Below are 9,622 nucleotides of genomic sequence, written 5' to 3' on the forward strand. Positions count from 1 at the left end.
CATTTTTCACAGGTGTGTGGAGAGCAGAGAAGATGACTGAGCATGGTGGGCACAGGGACCATGGTTCTGTGCTCGTGGAAGGGAGGGAGACAGAGCAGAGCTGGGATCAGTGAATGACAGGACAAGGCTGGAAGGATGGGCAGAGTCCTTCCACCTCCAAACACAGTGGTGTGCTCTACCCAGACATTGGGCCTTTTCATCTGAAGCCCCCAGGTAGGTCTGCTGTGGGCCTGGAGGGTGTTCTCAGCTCAGTCCCTCAGTTTGCCCATTGCCTCCACCCCTGCTGGTGTGAAGTGTAAATACTGAATGACACATGATGTTGTGAGTGCTGAGCTGGACTGGCTGGTTGTGCCAGCCTGTGTCACTAAATTGGCTGCCCTGCCTTGGAATTGGGATCCTGTCCTGCTGCCCGCAGGGCTCATCCAGTAGCTCGTCCTTACCAACTCCTCCCCCTGTCAGCCTTGTGCTTGCTGTCAACTTCTTCCTCCCCTGCTAGCCTCCTCCTAGCCCATCAGCCTTCTCCTCTCTGCCAGCCTCCTCCCCTCAGTCAGCCTCCTTCCCTCTATCAGCCCCTCCTTCCTGCCAGCCTCCTCCCCTCAATCAGCCTCCTTCTCTTAGTCAGCCTCCTCCCCCTGCCAGCCTCCTCCTCTCTGCCAGCCTCCTCCCCTCAGTCAGCCTCCTTCTCTTAGTCAGCCTCCTCCCCCTGTCAGCCTCCTTCTCCCTGCCAGCCTTCTCCATCTCTATCATATTCCTCTTCCTTGACAGCCTCCTCTTTTTCTGGCATCTTCTTCCTTCTCTGTCAACCTTGTCCTTTTCTGTCAGCCTTCTCCCTGTCAGCCTCCTCCTTTTTTGTGAGCCTCCTCCTCTACTCCCAGCCTCCTCCTTCCTCATCCAAGATTATTTGACCCATTATTCAAGGCCCAGTTAAAATGTCTTCTCTATTGCAGTTTCCTCCTAGCTTTCTTTGATAATTAGTTTTTCTTTGAGTAGCATCACATGTCTACATTTCTATATTATCATGCTTATTAGCCCGGTTCCATGATTTACACACTTATCTGCCCCTGCAGTGGGTGTGGTGCTAATTTGCTGTCACATTTCCTTGAAATGCCTGTCTAGTATGGTGACTAAGGCATGCCTGGTATTCAATAAATGGTTGAGGAGTATTTCAAATTCAGGGGAGCAAAGAAGACCATAAATACAACCCAAGAACATCTTGTTATAACAGAAGTTCAGAGAAAGTAGCAAAATACCCAGCATCCCATAGGCACGAAGTAGATAATAAATGTTTGTTGAAAAATTAATAAATGAATACAAAGAAAAGACTCAAAAGAAGAAGCTTTGGGGATCCTTATGATTTTGATGTGTTTTGATTTATGATGGGATATAAGTTTAATAAAAGTAAAAAGGGTAGGGTTTTTTGGTCTCTGATTTTAAGAGTAATAGCTGGAAAATTTAGAAAATAAAAGTATAGGAAAGAAAAATTTAAATCATACCACTTAAAATTTTGGCATTTTTTTTAGTCTTTTAGGTTTGAGATCTCTGTGTGTGTGTGTGTATGTATTATGCATAATTAACATGGAACATTGGAAGGTAACATGAAGCATTTACTGCCAATTTACATTTATAGTGTACCATATATAGGTTTCTCCTAGTTAAAAAAAAACCAAACCCAAGACCTTCCATGTCTAGATTCACTCAGTGTGACTTTTGTTAAAGATGCTTAAAATTATGAAATGTGTTCATTGGCAATAATGGCCATTATGTTGCTGTTTTTACTTGGATGGAATAATCTTTGCACAAGGGTCCTATAACTTAATGTTTCCTGTTCTGTCAGTAAGCACAGTGGCTATTTTTGGTTGTTTGGTTAGTTGGTTGGTTGTTAGCTTGCTTTTGTGGTGGCCGGTGGTCAGCCCAGGAAAAAGGGTTGCCATTTGAGAAGTCTCCTGTGGAACAGGAATGGCCTAATTGAATCTTGAAGGATGATAAAGGTTTTGAGAAGATAAAAAGAATACAGAATCCAGGCAGAAGAAACATCAGTAACAAAGAAGTAGTAGAAAAAAATTCAGAAAAATAAAGGAACACTGAGTAGCCTTGTTTAGTATAGGAGAGCATGGTAGGATGTGTGAAATATTTCAGGCTGTGTGCGGATTTGGATCTGTTAAAGACATTATTTACTTTCAGTTTGCATGTCTGAAAGAAAAAAGTGATAAAAGGATCTAAGGTTTTCCAACAGTGAAAATAATGTGATTTATTTTTGAAGACCCAGGTTTTTTTTCTGCCTGCTGTTCCCTACTTCTGTTATAAATGTTAACAGTCTTGTGAAGGTCCTTCTCTGCTTGTCTTTCTGTTCGTATATAGTTTCCCCTCCTCCATATAAATTAGCTGAATGGTCATGGAAAGAATAATTGTCAGGGACACCTGGGTGGCTCAGCGGATTAAGCCACCAACTGTTGATTTCAGCTCAGGTCATGATCTCAGGATCGTGAAATTGAGCCTGGTGTCAGCTCCATGCTGAGCTTAAGTGTCTCTGTCCCTCTCCCTCTGCCCCTGCCCTATGCACACGCTCTCTCTCTCTCTCTCTCTCAAAAAAAAAAAAAAAAAAAAAAAGTAATTGTTGAGACAAGGGAGTGAATGGTTACAGGCTCTGTTCTCAGTGATCTGGTACTTTCCCCATGAGAATGGAAAAATCACACTACAACATCTGTTAGACCACCCCCTGTATCTTCAAATGTTTGCTTGGGTCAAGGACTTCAACTTTAATATTTTTAGGAGGACGCATACATTTAAACCTCCTAGTAAAGGCACCTGGCTGTCCTACTCATAGAGACCAATTCAATTTTTACCCTCAAACTCAAATCAGTTTTAACAAGTACTTATCAGGCCCTTGGGCATCTAGCAATGTATTGTATCTGCAGGGGAAACTGATGAACTCAGACACAGTCATCACCTGCAAGGACTTTCTTAGTTATACTTTATGAATAAATTCTGGTTCATTCCCTATACAAAACTATTCTCATGTATGATTTGTTGATTATTGACACTCTAGATAAAAGATACATCATAGGGACACCCTTAAAACCATGGGGAAAGTAGACAGATATCTAGTATTTAGATACATTTAAGTTTTTACTGTAATGGTAGCACTTAAGGGTAATAATCATAACGATAAAATTCATTTTGATGATGGCTAAACTTATTCTGTTTGTGGCAACCAGCACTCTCCTTTCTGGAATGCAAAACATTCTTCCCTTCTCAGTTCAAGACCTAGTGAATGCTCTAGGGTTTTCAGGAGAATCAGAATAGCAGCTAGTGGTCCTCAGGTGATTCTCTGTGCTGCATCACGCTCTGGTATCCATAAGGGGGGGCCTCTTCTTTGACCTTGGATGGGGTCACTGGTTAATTATGCTAACTGTAGGCTCTTGGGCATGTGGAAGGAAAGATTTCTTTTTCTGGCAGAAAAGTTCTTCTCTGGAAGAGGAAAAGTTAAAACCACAAGTCATTCTGCCTTCTAGACTTGTAATTTGACCTTACTTGAACCATTCTTGCATTCCTAGAGTAAACCGAACTTGACTGTGATGTTTTCTTTTTCTAATACCCTGTTGAGTCTGACTAGCTAATATTTTATTCTAGTTCCATTATAAAATGAGCTTAGCAGCTTTCCCTCTTTTATGGAAGTGCTCCTTTAAAGTATGGATTATCTGTTGCATAAAGGTTTTATAAACTCACTAGTAAAGCTGAATCAATCATAGGATTAGCTAGACTTTGCTCTTCTTTCTATGTTATACAACCTCTTGGATTTATTTATTTTTAATTTTACTGAGTACTATTTTTTTCATGCCTATTTTCTACCCTAATGCCTTCCAGGGGTGTTTCTTTTCTTGATCTTCCAAATTATCACCTGCTTCCTCAGCTATCAGTTTGACCAATTATTCCCACATATTGAGTTTCTTGGTTTGATATGATTCACTTATTTTACAAATAATTTATTTAGTGTCAGACACTGTACTGGACACCCACTGATCTCAGTATATATACACTAATCTGTATAGACATATAAGGGATAAGGAGCTGATCTTTTCCCTTCCACAATAGGTCTTTTTTAGTGATGAAAGTGACATTCTGTTCCTTAGTCAAGTACCTATTTATATTAGAACAGATATGTTTATCTGTAGCTCTTCTGCTTTTAATTTTATTTTTATTTGATACTAAAGATACCTCTTTTTTCCCCTAATACATTAATATTTCAGCTTTGAGGGGCTCATCTTCTTTCATTTTAGAGTTTGTATATAGCATGCTTTTGGATTCTTAGTTTATTTTAATTTAATAGAAATAATTTCCTTCCTGGGGGTGCCTGGGTGGCTCAGTGGGTTAAAACTTCTGCCTTCGGCTCAGGTCATGATCCCGTGGTCCTGCTATCAAGCCCCACATCAGGCTCTCTGCTCAGCAGGGAGCCCGCTTCCCCCTCTCTCTCTGCCTGCCTCTCTGCCTACTCTGATCTCTGTCTGTCAAACAAATAAATAAAATCTTTAAAAAAAAAAAAAAGAAAGAATTTCCTTCCTGTTTTCTTTCCTAATTGGAGAGCATTAATATCTATTAATTCACACATATTCATTCATTCATTCATTCAATAAGTTGTTTATTCATTCATTCATTCATTCACTCACTCATTCATTCATTTACATGTTCTGTGTACCAGGCCCTGGACTGGGTGTTGGGGCTATAACGATGCAGAGAGCATATCCTCTTCCCTTACAGAATCTGTGATCTACTGGAAGAAAAAATATATGAGTTTAACTAAAAATATTCATGTATGATGCCATCACAGAGAAGAGATTATCAGCATGAATAAATTTAAAAGAAAAATGGATTTAAAATCAATAAAATTAGTGAAGAGTTTGGGTAGGGGGAATGGTGTGCATAGGGGATGGGTCTTGACCATGAAGTAGGGAGGGTATTTACACACGGAAAGAGTAAGTTATTATGGCTGTTGTTTTTGTTTGTTTCTTATGGTCACTTTTCCAGATTATGGTTACATTTTGAGTGATGAGTAACTGTCCTGGAAATAAAGGGACTCTGGTGTATAAGCCTTCCTATTTATAGTAATGCTGACCATCATCATGGCCCTCTTGTCCATTCTTTATCAAAAGATGTCGCTTCTCCACTCACTCTACATGGAACACAGGAGTAGTGCTTGATATCTGATTTACTTATTTTTTAAGATTTTCTTTAAACAAGTACGATTAAGATTATAAATGCTTTTTATGACGTGTTCTTTACTAAAGAAAACTGATGAGGGGCTCCTGGCTGGCTCAGTCAGAAGAGCATGTGACTCTTGATCTCAGGGCCATGAGTTTGAGCCCCATGTTGAGTGCAGAGATTAAAAACGAAGAAGAAAAGAAAAGGAAACTGATGAGGGGCACCTGATTGATTGATATTCCATGAGAAAGCATCAGTGATAATACAGGGTTAAAATGATTCGTATTATTTCTCTTATAAGTAGGTTACAGTTTAAATGTTAATAATACCAGTATGGAGACTTATTTTTGAATTGAACCATTTTGAATCAAATTTTGAAGTTCATAAAAACATTAATAATAGAAAAACATTAATAATTCTTTTTAATCACTTTGTAATATATTAAACTTAAAAAAAATTCAGAGTAAATACTTTTACGAAAGTGTATCTACTAAGAAAGTGTCACCTGACCTAACTTCCTAATACTATTTCAATTTGCTTTGCTCAAATGTTTTTAATTTAGCATCTCTGTGTGGACCAATAAAGAGATTGATTGCAAATAACATTTGAAAGGAAAACATTGTCTCCATCTCCAGAGAATAATAACATTTGATATATATATCTTGTATTCTCTTTTATTTAGAAAAAATGATGTTTTTCAGGGGCACCTGGCTGGGTTGGTAGGTGGAACATGGGGCTGTTGATCTCAGGGTTGTGAGCTGGAGCCCCATGGAAAAACATTACTTACAATTTTTTTTTAAAATCTTAAAAAAAAAGAAAGAAAGAAAGAAAACCATGTTTTTCAGATCTTCCCAGTTCCTATTTTTACTTTCCCTGCTTTGTGTGGAGACTGGTAAGTTAATCACCTGATAACACTCTCTTTTTAATTTCCTTTGTATTTCCTACAGTTTTTGCTTCATAAATTCTTATTTGGTTTGTAAAAGTTTCATAATAGTTGGTGCTTTATTTTGTATTATAACTCTGTTATAACTGCTATTATTATATCACTTTGTCTCATTTGATATATTACATCTGGAACTCAAACTTGTCTAATTTTGTTAATTTCATTTCTGCTGTTTTTTTGAAGTTTAGAGAGACATAATTTACATGTAAGTAAAATTCACCCTTTTTGTGTGCAGTTCTAAGATTTTTGACAAACCTATGTTAACTTTCACGTAACCACAATCACAATCAAGATCCCATCACTCCATAAAGTTTTCTCCTGACCCTTTGTAGTTACATCTCCCCCACTTTTTACTCCTTGGGAACCATGGATATGTTTTTGACTCTACAGCCTTTTTCTTTTCCAGAATGTCATATAAGTAGGATTATATGATATATCATTTTATAGGTTGGGCATATTTCTCCACACAGAATGCACTTAGGATTCATCTATATTGCATGTCTCAGTAGTTTTTTGTTTTGTTTTGTTTTGTTTGGGTTTTTTTTTTTTTTTTTTTGCTGAGTAGTATTCTATTCTATGGATGAGCCATAGTTCGCTAAACCATTTACCAATGGGACTATATTTTGGTTGTTCCTAGTTCTTGGCAAGTAGGAATAAATGTGCAATGACCATTTCTGTACATGTTTTGGTGTGATTTCAACAATCTGATATTTTGGCTAGGATTGTGTTGTATCAATAGCTAGATTAGGGGAGAGTTGAAGGCTTAACTGTACCAAGTCTTTCAACTCCTGAGCATGCCTCCTCTCTCCCTTTTCTTAGACCTTCCTCAATTTCTCTAGTCTGTCTTTTTTACTTTTCATATAGGACTTGCCCACAACTTAAAAGATTTATTGTTAAGTATACTATGGTTTGGGGGCCATTGTAAAAAGTACTGCTGTTTTAATTTCAATTTCTACCCTCAACGAAAAAAATCTAGCGATGTACATGTATGATCTACCTGCTGACAACCACAAATACTGATGAAGTAAGTCAAAGAAGATCTAAGTAAATAGAAGAGATATACTGTGTTGATGAAAAACAATATTGTTAAGGTGTCAACTCTTTCCAATTTGATCAACAGGTTAAATACAGTTCCAATCATAATCGCACAAATTTTTTATAGATACATACAAGCTGACTCTAAAGTTTATATGGAAAGCCAAAGGAACTAGATTAGCCAAAACAATTCAAAAAGAAGAACAAATTTGGTTGTTCATGTTGTCCAATTTCAAGACTTCGTATAATTCAGTGGTCATCAAAGGAGTGTGGTATTGGGGAAAAGACAGCTACATCAGTTAATGGAACAGAATGGAAAGACTTTGCAGTAAATGGCACTCAAACAACTAGATGTCCATATGCAAAAAAAATCAGCCTCAACACATACCCCCAATCTTATACAAAAATTAACTCCAATGTATCATGGAAAAAAACTCACAGGGGGGAAAAAAATAGGAGAAAATTTGCATGACCTTGAGTGTGTTGATGATTGTTAAGATTTTATTTATTTATTTTTTTATTTACTTAGAGCATATGAACCAGGGGCAGGGGGAGAAGGAGAAAGAGAATCTCAAGCAGACTCGCGTTGAGCGTAGACCCCTATATGGGGCTCCATCTCACGACCTTGATATCAAGACCTGAGCTGAAATCAAGAGTCAGATGCTTAACCAACTGAGCCACTCAGGTGCCCCTACTGATGAGTTTTTAGATATGACATGAAAGCACAATCCATAAAAGAATAAATAATGACTTCTGCTTTATTAAAATTAATAATTTTGCACTGCAAAAGACATTATTAAGAAAATGATAAACCATCCAGACTGGGAGAAAATATTTGCAAGTCACATAACCAATAAAAACTTTGAATGCAGAATATATAAAGAACTATTTAGACAAGAAGAAAATGAACAACCTCTAAAATTGGCAAGAGATCTGAGCAGACACTTGAAAGAAGAAGATATACATATGGCAAACAAATAATAGAGGGTGGGGGTTGGAAGGCAGGGGTGGAAGCAACATGATTATTTCAAATACCAGTATGGTCCCAAAGTCCTCATAACTCTTTCTCAGTGCTGGTGGGAATGTAGAACAGTACAGCCACTTTGGAAAACAGTTTGTTAGTTTTATGAAAGATAAACATACACATTCCCTTTGACTTAGTAATCCACTCCTAGATATTAATCCAAGTAAACTGAAAGTTTATATTCACACAAAACCTGAACGTAAATGTTTATAGCAGCCTTATTCATAATCCCCACAAACTGGACACAACCAAGCTGTTCTTCAACTTGTGTACAAATAACCTGTTTATACCAGAGAATACTATTTGGTGATAAAAAGGAACGGACTGTCAATTGATGCAACAACATAGAAGAATCTTACATGTATTTGGCTAAGGAAAAGAATCTAAACCCAAAAACCCATATTCATACTTCCGTATGATTCCACTTACACAACATTCTGGAAAAGGCAAAACTAGAGAGGCAGAAAACAGATTGGTGGTTGCCTGATATTGGGGGAAATTGGAGAGGCCGACCACAAAGGGGTCACGCTTAGATGGGTTTACGGTAATGGAACTGCCTATGGTCCTGTTGTGATGGATACATGACCCTGCATTTATCAAGATCATTAGAAACATACACCATGAAGAGTGAAGTTAACTGTTTACCATTTTAAAAACATCATCCAGGATGTTGAGGGATCTCAGGATGGAATGCACATTGTAACAAATGTATTGCAAATGTCTAATATGACTTCAGTGAAAAGCATGAAGGAAAAGGAGGTGACCAAGTAATTTTGGGAAAAGAAATGTCTTGACTGGATACTGTAAGGCTGAAGACAAAATGAACTGGACATAAATACTGTACTCTAGGTGTTAAGTTTGTTTCTTAAAGGGGTACAGATTAGAAATTCTGAAACTACTGAATGTGTATTCTAGGGTTGAGCACATAAGTAAATAAAGTGTAGATTATAGGAGCCAGGTTTCTCACTGTAAGAGAAACAAATTAGAAAGAAGCAGAGGAAGAGAAGGCAGAATGAACTCTGTGATGCTAGATTAAAGTGGGAGATATTAGTACAAACTCGGGTTTTTTTTTTAATTTTAATTTGATTTTAATTTCAGTATCGACAATATACAGTGTTATGTCAGTTTCAGGTGTGTGATACCTGGGTGGCTCACTCGATTAAGTGTCAGACTCTTTTTTTTTAAGGTTTTATTAAATTATTCAAGAGAAAGAGAGAGAGATAGAGAGCCTGAGGGTGGAGGGTGGGTAAGGGCAGAAGGAGAGGAGAAGGAAACTCCCTGCTGATCTGGGAGCCTGATGTGGGGCTCGATCCCAGGACCCTGAGATCATGACCTGAGCCAAAGGCAGACGCTTAATCCCCTGAACCACCCAGGCACCCCCAAGTGCTAAACCCTGGATTTCGACTCAGATCATGATTTTAGGG

Source organism: Lutra lutra, chromosome 7 (assembly GCF_902655055.1).
Source record: "Lutra lutra chromosome 7, mLutLut1.2, whole genome shotgun sequence".
In the NCBI taxonomy this organism is placed as follows: domain Eukaryota; kingdom Metazoa; phylum Chordata; class Mammalia; order Carnivora; family Mustelidae; genus Lutra; species Lutra lutra.